This window comes from Bos taurus, chromosome 1 (genome assembly GCF_002263795.3).
Source record: "Bos taurus isolate L1 Dominette 01449 registration number 42190680 breed Hereford chromosome 1, ARS-UCD2.0, whole genome shotgun sequence".
Classification (NCBI taxonomy): Eukaryota; Metazoa; Chordata; class Mammalia; order Artiodactyla; family Bovidae; genus Bos; species Bos taurus.
In genome coordinates this window covers 126,400,171-126,412,174 of record NC_037328.1, presented here as the reverse complement: position 1 = coordinate 126,412,174, position 12,004 = coordinate 126,400,171, and the positions used below count along the sequence as shown (strand labels likewise).

The window sequence follows — 12,004 nt, the reverse complement described above, 5'->3', positions numbered from 1 at the left end:
ATACCTCAAAGAGATATATTTGCACGCCTATGTTCATCGCAGGGCTTTCCTGATAGCTCAGTTGGTAAAGAATCCACCTGCAATACAGTAGACCCCAGTTGGATTCCTGGGTCAGGAAGATCCGCTGAAGAAGGATTAGGCTACCCCTCCAGTATTCTTGGGCTTCCCTTGTGGCTCAGCTGGTCAAGAATCAACCTGCAATGTCAGAGACCTGGGTTTGATCCCTAGGTTGGGAAGATCCCCTGGAGAAGGGAAAGACTACCCACTCCAGTATTCTGGCCTGGAGAATTCCATGGACTGTATAGCCCATGGGGTCCCAAAGAGCTGGACACGACTGAGCGACTTTCACTTTCACTTTCATGTTCATTGCAACATTATTTACACTAGCCAAGAGACGGAAGCAACCCAAATGTCCCTCAAGAGGTGAATGGATAAAGACTATGTGATATATATACAATGAAATAACATGCACCTTAAAAAAATAAGGAAGTCCTGTCACATGCTGCAACATGGGTGAACCTCAAGGACATTATGCTAAGTGAAATAACAAAAGGACAAATACTATACGACTCCATTCATATGAAGTATTTAAATTAATCAAAGCCATAAAAACAGGAAGTAGAAAGATAATTGCCAAGGGCTTGGGCGAGGGGAGTGCTAATATTTTGTAGGTATAGAGTTTCACTTTTTCAAGATCAAAAATTTTAAAGATCAGTTGTATGACAATGTGAATATACTTAGTTTACTGAACTGTAAACTTAAAAGTGGTTAAAATGGAAGTTTTAATGTTCAGTCTTTTTAATCACAGTAAAAAGTTAAGAATAATTATAGGGATGCAAGAATATCAGTTACTCAACAAAGTAAATTTTACAGTGTCTCATCCAATCAAAATGTACCAGGCATGCAAAGAAGCAGGAAAATAATGACCCATAATGAGAGAAGTCTATCAAACAAAACTGATCTGGAAACTGAGACAGGTATTATGATTATCAGACAATGACAATAAAAGGATTGTTAGATTCCATATGGAGACATGGAAAATATTTTAATAGACCCATATTGAACTTCTAGACAGAAAATTATAACATCTGAGATGAGCAATATGGTAGATTGGTTTAAGGGCAGATTAGACAGTGTAGAAGAAAAGAATAGTGACTTTGAAGCCAGGGCATTAGAAACTATCCAGAATAAAATAGAGAAAAGAATTACAAAAAAAAAAAAATTAAAATATCAGCGATTTGTGAGACAAGTTCCAGTCACCTAATATACATGTATTTAGAGTCCCTGAAAGATGAGGGAGAACAGGAAAAATATTTGAAGAAATCATGGTTAAAAATTTTCCAGATTTGATGAAAAGTGTAATCCTACAGATCCAAGAAGCTCAATTAACCCCAGCAAAAGATGTGTAAGGAAGATTATATCAAAGCACATTACAATTAAATTGTTCAAAAGCAGTGATAACAATCTTAAGAGATACCAAAGAACAAAGGCATATGACATATAGAGGAAGACAGATAAAGATGATACAAATTTCTTGTTGAAAACAAAAGTATACAAGACAGTGGAGGACCATCATTAAAGCACTGGAAGAAAAACCTTTGACCTATAATTTTTTTTTTTTTGGTCACACTATACAGTATGTGGAATTCTAGTTCTCCAGCAAGGGATTGAACCCACACCCCCTGCATTGAAAGCATAGAGTCTTAACCACTGGACAGCCAGGGAAGTCCCTAACTTACCATTCCATACTTAACAAAAATATATTTCAAAAACAAAGATGAATTAGACTTTTCAAACATGTAAAAATTGAAAAACTCCGTCACCAGCAGACTTGCACTATAAGAAATGTTACAGGAAGTCCATCAGGCAGAAAGAAAATGATACCACATGGCAATACAGAAATACGGATCTATACAAAGGACTGAAGAGCACCGGAAATGGAACCATATAAGTAAACGTAAGACCTGCTTAAAAAAACTGCTTGGATGTGGTGTTTAGTATGTACACACTACATTCTAGCCATACCATCTTTGTCTTTGAGGCTCATTTTGGAATGTAATGATATACTACCTTGTATTATATTTGATGTTAAGAACCTCTGTAGCAGAATATTAATTCCCAAGCCTCAAAATTTTGTTTGTGTAAGAAATGTTGTTATTTTTCTACACAGTCTCTGTCATCAGTACCCGTATAGAGGAAGACGTTTTTAGTTGTACAGGGTAAAATTCAGTCATTTCAAACTGAACTCGGTTGTCTTCCCTGGGTGGTATTTAGTTTTCAGAAATTTCATGGGTATGAGCGTAAGGAGTTTCGTTCAGGGCTGTGCTGCTCTGTCACTGGCTTCTGCTGGGACCTCAGTTCCTGCTTAGTCCCTGGGTGTGGCTGGCCCTCTGCTGCCGTCTGCAGAAGCGTCTGAATCTCCACTTCATCCGTAGTCCGTGTGGTGTCCCCTCTTTAAGACCTTGAATCCTTTCAAGTCCACCTGGTGGTAGTGAAATGATGGAGGGTGTGGGAAGAGGGAATGTAAACGGTAAGTTACTATTGATCAACTTCATTCTGTTGTACCTGAGATAACATATTGCCTGTCCCCAATTCTCATTTCTCCCTGAAACACTCTCTGGATCGTTGGGGTACACAAAAACCTCTCCCTCTTAATTCTTTGTGTCCAGACCACAACCATGCCGTCTACCTAGTGACATCTCTCGGGACATCTTAAAAGTGATCTTAACATCATTTATAATGTTTTTAACATTTTTTTCCTGATGAGTGCTATTGATTATATGTGTAACACTAACATTGCTGTGTTTTTTCACCCTCCTTGACTTGTGTATAAGCTCCTGGAATGCCCAGATCAGAGATTTGATGTCTTGATGCTTTTCTTCGTGCTTAGCACTGGGCAAAGTGCATAGTTGGTCTTCAGTAATTATTGGCTGAATGAACAAATGAATGAATGTAAACTTTTTGAGTACAGAGAATTATTTCTTTTACATCTCTTATGATGCTTAACATAGTATTGAATACTGAGCAATCCCAAATGATTTACTTAATTTAATTGAACTGAGAGTCATTTTAACTTAATTTAAAAAAGTTTTTTAAAATTATTTATTTGGCTGTACCGGGTGTTAGTTGCAGCATGTGGGATCTAGTTCGCTGACCAGGGATTGAACTCAGGTCCTCTGCATTGGGAGTGTGGAGTCTTAGCAACTGGACCACCAGGGAGGTCCCTAAAAAAATTTTTTTGGCTGCACCATGCAGCATGGGGGGTCTTAGTTCCCCGACCAGGGATTGAACCTGGGTCCCCTGTGTTGGAAGCGTAGAGTCTTAACCACTGGACCACCAGGGAAGTCCTTGAGAATCATTTTATGTTAACTCTTTCTACATATATTTACAGTGCCTGAAGAAGTCTAGAGAAGCCAGGTCTTCTACAGACTGCTTATTGAAAATAATTTAAAGTATTGGTTAAAATCAGCTGGGAGAGTTTTATAGATAGAATAGAGAAGGAAGGTAAAATGAGTGTGATTGCATATAAGGTATAATCATTTCATCAGTAGGAAATAAAACTAGGCCAGAAAAATAAAAAACCTAGCCAGTACTATTTGTGATGTAATTGCCATCACAAATAGTACTGGCTAGGTTTGTGATGGCAATTACTCAAGACGACGTAGGACTTCCCTGGTGGCTCAGACAGTAAAGCGAATTCCTACAATGTGGGAGACCTGGGTTCAATCCCTGGGTCGGGAAGATCCCCTGGAGAAGGAAATGGCAACCCACTCCAGTATTCTTGCCTGGAAAATCCCATGGACGGAGGAGCCTGGTAGGCTACGGTCCATGGGGTCACAAAGAGTCAGACAGGACTGAGCGACTTCACTTTTCAAGAGGATGTAAGCAGACAGTGAATAGATGAATCCAGTTCATTTCTATGAGGCTAAAGGAGAAAAAGTGCTGAGCAAACGATTCCCCTGGTTTTATTGGTAGGATTTTAATGATCTTCTACTCTTTCATTCATGTAACAAATGTTCGTTGAGCACCAACTATAGGTAAGCAGTGTGTTGGACAGTCAGTATTCAGCGATAATCTGACAAAAGTTGTTTCTAACATCCCCAGATGCTTAGTCCTTGATGCAGGTGTGGTGGACAGAAAATACAACGTGCAAAATGGCATTCACAGAGTGTTGAATGACTTTTTTTGGCATCACTGAGCAAAACATCTGCTCAGGGAGGAAGATTCCACCGGGGTATGGTCTTTGACCTGGATCTGGAATCATTACTGGGAATGTGCACCCCACCAGTGGGGTCTGGTTTGCATCCCATATAGCAAGTTTTTATGTTTCCTGGCACCATTGCTCTAACTGACTCTTATACTTTTTAAATTATGGGTGCTAGATTTCTGGGCAGAACAAGGAAATTTCATTGTTTCAGTTTTTCATTTAGCTTTTGGATGGTGGTGTTCAGTCGCTCAGTCATGTCTGACTCTTTGCGACCCCATGGGCTGCAGCACTCCAGGCTTCCCTGTCCTTTACCGTCTCCTGTAGTTGGCTCAAACTCATGTCCATTGAGTTGGTCATGCCAGTCATTTAGCTTAATGGTCATTTAAAAAAGATATTTTCAAGGACTTTCCTGGAAGTCCAGTGGTTAAGACTCTAATGCTCCCAATGCAGGGGTCTTGGATTTGATCCCTGGTTGGGGAACTAAGATCCTGCATGCCATATGGTGCAGGAAAAAAAAAAAAAAAGATCTTTCAGTAGGTTAGTGATTTCTCAGTTAAATTTTTTTCTTAAGCAGTCATATATGGAGTCTGTCCTCTAACTATCTTGTCCTCTTTTGGTACTTGCTATTCCCCTGCTGTCTTCTAAGGAAGTTAGATCCTTAGGTGGGAGTTGTGTTGGGTGATGGGTGAAAGGCTGCACGTGGTAGAAGCTGAGGAAAGAGTTGAACTGCTCCATGTAAGATAAATGATTAGGGTAGAGACTAAGGATAGCAGACTGAAGCCCAGAGAGGGGACAGTTCAGGAGTTGTGGTAGAGAAGGAGGCTTTCTCCCAGAGGGGAGTTTTCAGGAAAGAGGGGATAATTAAAGGAAAATTAGCAGAGTTTTGCCCAGTGCTGTGCAATTTGATGCTTTTGAACTGTGGTGTTGGAGAAGACTCTTGAGAGTCCCTTGGACTGCAAGGAGATCCAACCAGTCCATCCTAAAGGAAATCAGTCCTGAATATTCATTGGAAGGACTGATGCTGAAGCTGAAGGTCCAATGGTTTGGCCACCTGATGTGAAGAACTGACTTATTGGAAAGGACCCTGATGCTGGGAAAGATTGAAGGCGGGAGGAGAAGGGGATGACAGAGGATGAGATGGTTCGATGGCATCACTGACTTGACGGACATGAGTTTGAGCAAGCTCCGGGAGTTGGTGATAGACTGGGAAGCCTGGCATTCTGCAGTCCATGGGGTCCCAAAGAGTCAGACATGACTGAGCAACTGAACTGGACTGTGCAATATAAATTTTCTTCTCTACCTCTCCATATTTCTTTTTTTTCCCCTCTCCATATTTCTTATTCAATGCATTGTTAAATTGGCTCTACCTAAGGGAAATATGTTGAAGCTAATGGGCATAGAGTAAGAGTCAAAGACTGGATGAGGAAAGTCAGGGAGAGCAGAAGTGAACCTCCTGAGGTAGCCCTTACAAGGCAATAGATTGCTGGACTAAGGCAGTGACAGGTAAAGATGGAGTGGAGAGGAATATTCCAGAATTTGGTTTTGGTGGTAAGTTACTGGTTTTGGAAGGGAGAGAGTAATAGAGTCGAGATGACTTTGAGGCTTGCAGCTGGGGAGAGTGCAGCTGTAGGAGATGTCCCAAGTGACTGGGACTGACCCTGGGAGGAAAGGTCACTGTTTCTGGCTTGTAACAGGGAGAGTGGATGCCAGTGACTTTCTCCTTCTTTTTTAATTTAGTTTAATTTTTTTTTCCTCTTTTGGCCCCAGGACTTGGCTCCATCATGTGGCCTATGGGATCTTAGTTCCCTGACCAGGAGAACCTACACACTTTGCGTTGGAAATGAAGAGTCTTAACCACTAGACCACCAGGATGTCCGATGCCTGTGCTTTTAAATGTATGACATAAACCTAAAAGAGGAAGCATCTCTCTTGCTTACTGAGGATGCAAGGGTTCTTCTTGTTGTTCCTGTTCATATATTCTCCATGGTCCTATTATAACTCAAGAGAGTGGAAAGGCATCTATGTGACAACTGGTGTCGCTCTTCTCAAGTGATACTGAGTAGGCCTTAGAGCTAATTTTGATTTAATTTAATAAAACAAAGGGTATATTCTGAGGGTCATAGAAAATATTATACCCTTTCAAGTTAATTTTTTTCCCCCTATTTTTTTTTGGCCATGCCACATGGCGTGCAGAATCTTAGTTCCCTGACCAGGGGTCAAATCCGTGCCCCCTGCCTTGAAAGCGTGTTGTCTTAACCACTAGACTGCCAGGGAAGTCCCTACAACTTAATTTTTTTTTTCAAATTCTTTTGTCCTTATTTGCTTTTGCCTAATTAAACTATCAATACTTAACATCTTTTATAGTAATAGTGCTCTTGTTAATTTCTAAAGCTATATAACTCATGACATATAAACATTAATGCCTGTGTGTCTTAATTTTGACTGTATTTTTCTTTAATAGTTTTTCCTTTGAGTTCTCTTTTGATGTACATCTTCTCATCCAGCATTTCTGATGACTTGTCTGGAACTCTGAACACCTCAGTCTGAGTGCCAGCTCTTTCTCTGTGGAGTAAGAAGTGTGGACTGGATTTTATCAGTGTTATAAATAATTAAAATTCATTGTGTCTAGATTTCTTTATGTCTAAGAATGAGGCGATCAATGTGAATCTACTTTGGAAAGTATAAAATGCTTGGCAAATATATAGTGCTGTTATTAATTTTTGTAGTGCCGAGATTCTGGTGAGAAAATTTCCGGAGCTGGTAGTGGGTACTGCTTTCTTCCATTGTCTGATAGCAAAGGAACTTCATAATTCTTGAGCAAATATCTAGTTGTGCTGTGAGGGTACCCATCTCTTGTGAATAGGAAAAGACTCGAACTTGTTCTGTTTGGCTGTTAGAACCCTTAACTGGCAGCACACAGGCTGTTAAAAGAATGATAAAACTATAGATTTGTTTTCTAGTGGTACTTTTTAAGAAAATCATATTACATTTTGATAGTTAAATTTTTGTCTTATGGCATCCTTTGCATTTGAAAATATTTTTCAGTACTATTGATTTTTATCCATAATTTGTAGAAACTTGGGGTTTTAGGTACCCACTCCAGTGTTCTTGCCTGGAGAATCCCAGGGATGGGGGAGCCTGGTGGGCTGCCATCTATGGGGTCGCACAGAGTCAGACACGACTGAAGCAACTTAGCAGCAGCAGCAGCAGGGTTTTAGTTAAGACTTCTATGGATCCTTGAAAACACACACCTATAAATGATAATTCCTTCCTTGTTAATAAAGAAATGTCAGAGTTGGATTCTGCAGGTTGTAATGTAAAGGACCTCAGAGGGTCAGCTCCGGGAAAATACTGGTTTAATTTTTCTGCATAAAACATGAAGACTTCACAGTGTGTTCCGAGCACCAGCAGTGTGTGCTTTGGGGGTTGAAGTTCAGACACTGACACAGAAACATCCTGGGGAGGACTCCACTGTTCACTTGGACACAAGTTGGACTGGAATTTCTCTGTTGCTGTGAATTATTTACATAGAGTTTCTTGGCTAGAATCAGGAGAAAACGAATTATAAACTAGCAGCAGGTAAGGCCCGGTTTATTCCAGTGCAATGGGAAATGACTCATGGATTCCTTTCTCTGACAGCACTTTGATATTGGTGTTGAGGCATTCATTCTAAATGAGATATTTGGCAATATAGGCCGTAACAATCTAGGCAGTTACCTCCCTAGTGTACACTTTCCCGTGACTAAGTCATACGTGGATAATAGGAGCAAAGTAATTTTCCAGAAACAAACAAAAAACAAAGCTGTTGTGAAATAATTCATATCACTTCCCCAAAGCTCATTCAAACCCTTCTACCCATTCCATCAGTTTCTAGCAAGACAGATCACCCTGTATCCACACTTCATCCTAACAGTTTATCCTGACAAGGAAGGTTCTAGGGCAGCTTGTAACAGGAAAAGGCCACAGGATGTATAACTTGAGATATAGGGATGGGATTGGAGAAGGAAATGGCAACCCACTCCAGTGTTCTTGCCTGGAGAATCCCAGGGACGGCGGAGCCTGGTGGGCTACCATCTATGGGGTCGCTCAGAGTCGGACACGACTGAAGTAACTTAGCAGCAGCAGCAGCAGGGATGGGAAGGAATAGATGGAGACTGCTGCTATGAAGGCAGTATGTAATGAAGGATCTGGACTTGGCAGACTCCCTGAGTTTGAATCCCAGCTCTGCCACTTATTGGGAAGCTTTTGACCTCAATTGCTTTAACTGTGAAATGAGGATTATAATATTACCAACCTGATACTGTTGCTGTGAGGATTAAATGAGACACTATGTGTACTGCTCAGAACACTGCTTGGCCTTTGTGACCACCCAAGTCTCCCCTGCTACGTTGGGACTTGCGTTGTGTGTGAGTGCTGTGTTTTGTTTGGGGATGGGGATCTTGGGGGAGATTTTATGAGTCAGGTTTATATGACCTTCTGGTGTTTTTGTCAATCTTAATCTGTATTTATTTATTTAGCTTTGGTTGTGCTGGGTCTTTGTTGCATTCTCTAGTCTCGGTGAGCCAGGACTACTCTTCATTGCAGATCACGGGCTCTAGGACGTGCCAGCTTCTGTACTTGCAGCACATGGGCTCAGTAGTAGCAGCTCCCAGGCTCTGGAGCACAGGCTTATGGGCACATGGGTTTAGTTGCCCCCCAACATGTGGAATCTTCCCAGATCAAGGATCAAGTTGGCAGGTGGGTTCTTTACCCCTGAGCCACCAGGGGAGCACCTTCAGGTGATTTTTGATTGAGTGAGATTAGTTCAGGTCAGGAGAAGATCGTCAGGAGTGCTTGCATCTGCTTTGGAATCAGATTTAAACTTTTATCTTGGCTTCATGCAAACACAGAGACATGCAGAAGGCAAATGAGATTCTCTACAGCTGTAGGTCTTGTTTTCCTGGTATCCTCTGACCACCAGTGGGCATGAGGCCTGGGCTCTGCCCGTCAGACTCCCCATCCTGGGAATGAGCCTGTCCTCCATGGATAGTGGTGGCTGAGGCATCTGGAGCTAGCATTCCAAAGTGGAACGTCATAGTGTCTATTGTGGGTCTCCTTAGACTTCCTGGCACCAGCCCTTCCAGAGACTGCTTTTTAACCCTCTCTTGATTCTTTGAGCCAATCTTCTCTCAATTCTTTGAGCCAATCCCCAGTGCAGGCCCTTATTGCTTGCAATCAAAATACCTTAATTGGCACCAATACCAAGCAGATAGATTAACGTTTCTATTGTCAGTAGGTAAGGGAACACACATGAAGCCAAGAGTCCTAGAAGTCATAGAAAAGTCCTCTTTAGACACTGTGACTTGGAGAAGAATATAATTTGTTTCCTGAGGTGCAAAAAAGGGTGACTTTGTGTTCAGTTCAGTTTAGTTCAGTCGCTCAGTCGTGTCTGACTCTTTGCGACCCCATGAATCACAGCACGCCAGGCCTCCCTGTCCATCACCAACTCCCAGAGTTCACCCAGACTCACGTCCATAGAGTCAGTGATGCCATCCAGCCATCTCATCCTCTGTTGTCCCCTTCTCCTCCTGCCCCCAATCCTTCCCAGCATCAGAGTCTTTTCCAATGAGTCAACTCTTCGCACGAGGTGGCCAAAGTACTGTTGTCTTACTTGAATGGTAAAAAGAAAAGACTTCAGATTGGTCAATGTGGGTCTGTTCTAAATACAAAGTGTTGTCTGCAGCCATCTTTAAAGATAGCAGGGTTTTGTTTTGTTTTTTTAATATGTCAGAAATGGAAATTACCATAAGCAAAAGGGCTAAAAGAAAAGTTAAAGACTTTCAGAGGAGTTACACTTATTGAGTAGAATCACTCAACATCATTGTCATCAAGGAGTTAAAAATGGATTTTTAAAATAAGTATTTATATTTTATTGCATCATCTTATCACCCTGAAAATTTTAAGTTTCTTGAGGGCAATGGCATAGCTTACATTTCTTCTGTAATTAAAACTTACATGGTGATAAGATGCTCTAATATGACATGGATACTTAGTTAAGGGTTCCCAGAGATGCAGACATAGAGAACAGACTTGTAGACACAGCAAGGGAAGGAGAGGGTGGGACGACTTGAGAGAGTAGCATTGAAACATATATGTTACCCTTTGTGAAATAGATAGCTAGTGGGAAGTTACTATATAACACTGTGAGCTCAACCCAGTGCTCCGTGACAACCTAGAGGGGTAGAGTGGGGAGGGGTGGGAGTAGGTATATGTGTACTTATGGTTTACAAGAGGGAGGGACAGAGGGGACATATGTATACTTGTGGCTGATACACATTGTTGTATGGCAAAAACCAACACATCATAATAAAGCAGTTATCCTCCAATTAAACATAAATTTTAAAAAATTGTTTTGTCAGACCCGTGCTCTAAGGGGAGACCTCTAAGACTTTTCTCCCTTAACTGGGATTTGCATGTTTCTCTCTATTCTTATTCATTTTTTAAGGTCTCAAATGGTGCCTCTTCTGTAAAGTTTTCCTTGAATCTTCCAGAAGATTCTTCCTTTCCTGTTTTTTTTCATTACAGCCTGTACTGTGGTTGTGGAGGTCGCATTCAGTTCATTTTGAAGCCTGACCCCCTCGTAGGAGCTTTGTGAAGGCTCATATTGAAAAAGGGATCCTGAGGCTACTCCAGGCTCTGTGGTTAAGAACTGGCAATTGGAGTCATGTTGGGAGTGGATGAGGGAGTCTCATGCATTTGCCATTGCTGTCAGCTGTGGTTTATTGACTCCCTTCCTAGATTATAAATTCTTTGTGGTCCCTGTGTTAGTCAACATTTGATTGCCTCCAGAACTTAGTACAACACCACGCACTGCAGATGTTCTCAATAAACATGTGTTAAAATGGAATGAGGGCAATGAAGGAAGTCATGGTGGAGTTTGAGCTGTGCTTAGAAATAGTAAGTAAAATGAAGGAAAATTATGGGACCATCAAGAAGAGGCCTCAAGAGGAAGAGAAGGCCCTTCTCAGGATAGAGTGGGAAACAAGAATTGCTCACAGGGAAAAAGTAGAGTCTGGAGGCATAGGTTTAGTCAAAATTGTTGAGGCTGTAATCTGATGAAGGAAATTGAACGTAGTTTAAAGGGACAAAAAAGACAAGAGAGAATACTTTCTGGGAAACATGAACTTTTGGAATGATTTCCTTCTCTAGAATTTTCTTTCTTTTTTTTTTTTTCACTCATATACGTGTATCTCGGAGAAGGCGATGGCACCCCACTCCAGTACTCTTGCCTGGAAAATCCCATGGACGGAGGAGCCTGGTAGGCTGCAGTCCATGGGGTCGCTAAGAGTCAGACACAACTGAGTGACTTCACTTTCACTTTTCACTTTCATGCATTGGAGGAGGAAATGGCAACCCACTCCAGTGTTCTTGCCTGGAGAATCCTAGGGATGGGGGAGCCTGGTGGGCTGCCGTCTCTGGGGTCGCACAGAGTTGGACACGACTGAAGCGACTTAGCAGCAGCAGCATACATGTATCTATTCTTTTTCAAATTTGTTTCTCATTAAGCTATTACATAATATTGAGCAGAGTTCCCTGAGCTATACAGCAGTCCTTGTTTATTCATTTTAAATATAACAGTGTATACATGTCAACACCAAACTCCCTAATTGTCCCTTTTCCCCATTCATACCCTCTGGTGGTAACCATAAATTCATTCTCTAAGTCCATGAGTCTGTTTCTGTTTTGTAAGTTCATTTGTATCGTTTCTTTCAAGATTCTGCATATAAGGGATATCATATGATATTTCTCTTTCTCTGA

The 12,004-nt window shown here is 41.3% G+C and overlaps 1 protein-coding gene and 1 non-coding gene across 4 annotated transcripts in view; one reads left to right on the top strand and one right to left on the bottom strand.

Moving 5' to 3' along the window:
* PLS1 (plastin 1) overlaps window positions 1-12,004 on the top strand; it is a 128,203-nt gene that overhangs the window by 40,757 nt on the left and 75,442 nt on the right.
* Window positions 3,271-3,343, bottom strand: TRNAG-UCC (transfer RNA glycine (anticodon UCC)). Its single transcript has one exon. It is a non-coding gene; the product is annotated as a tRNA-Gly (tRNA).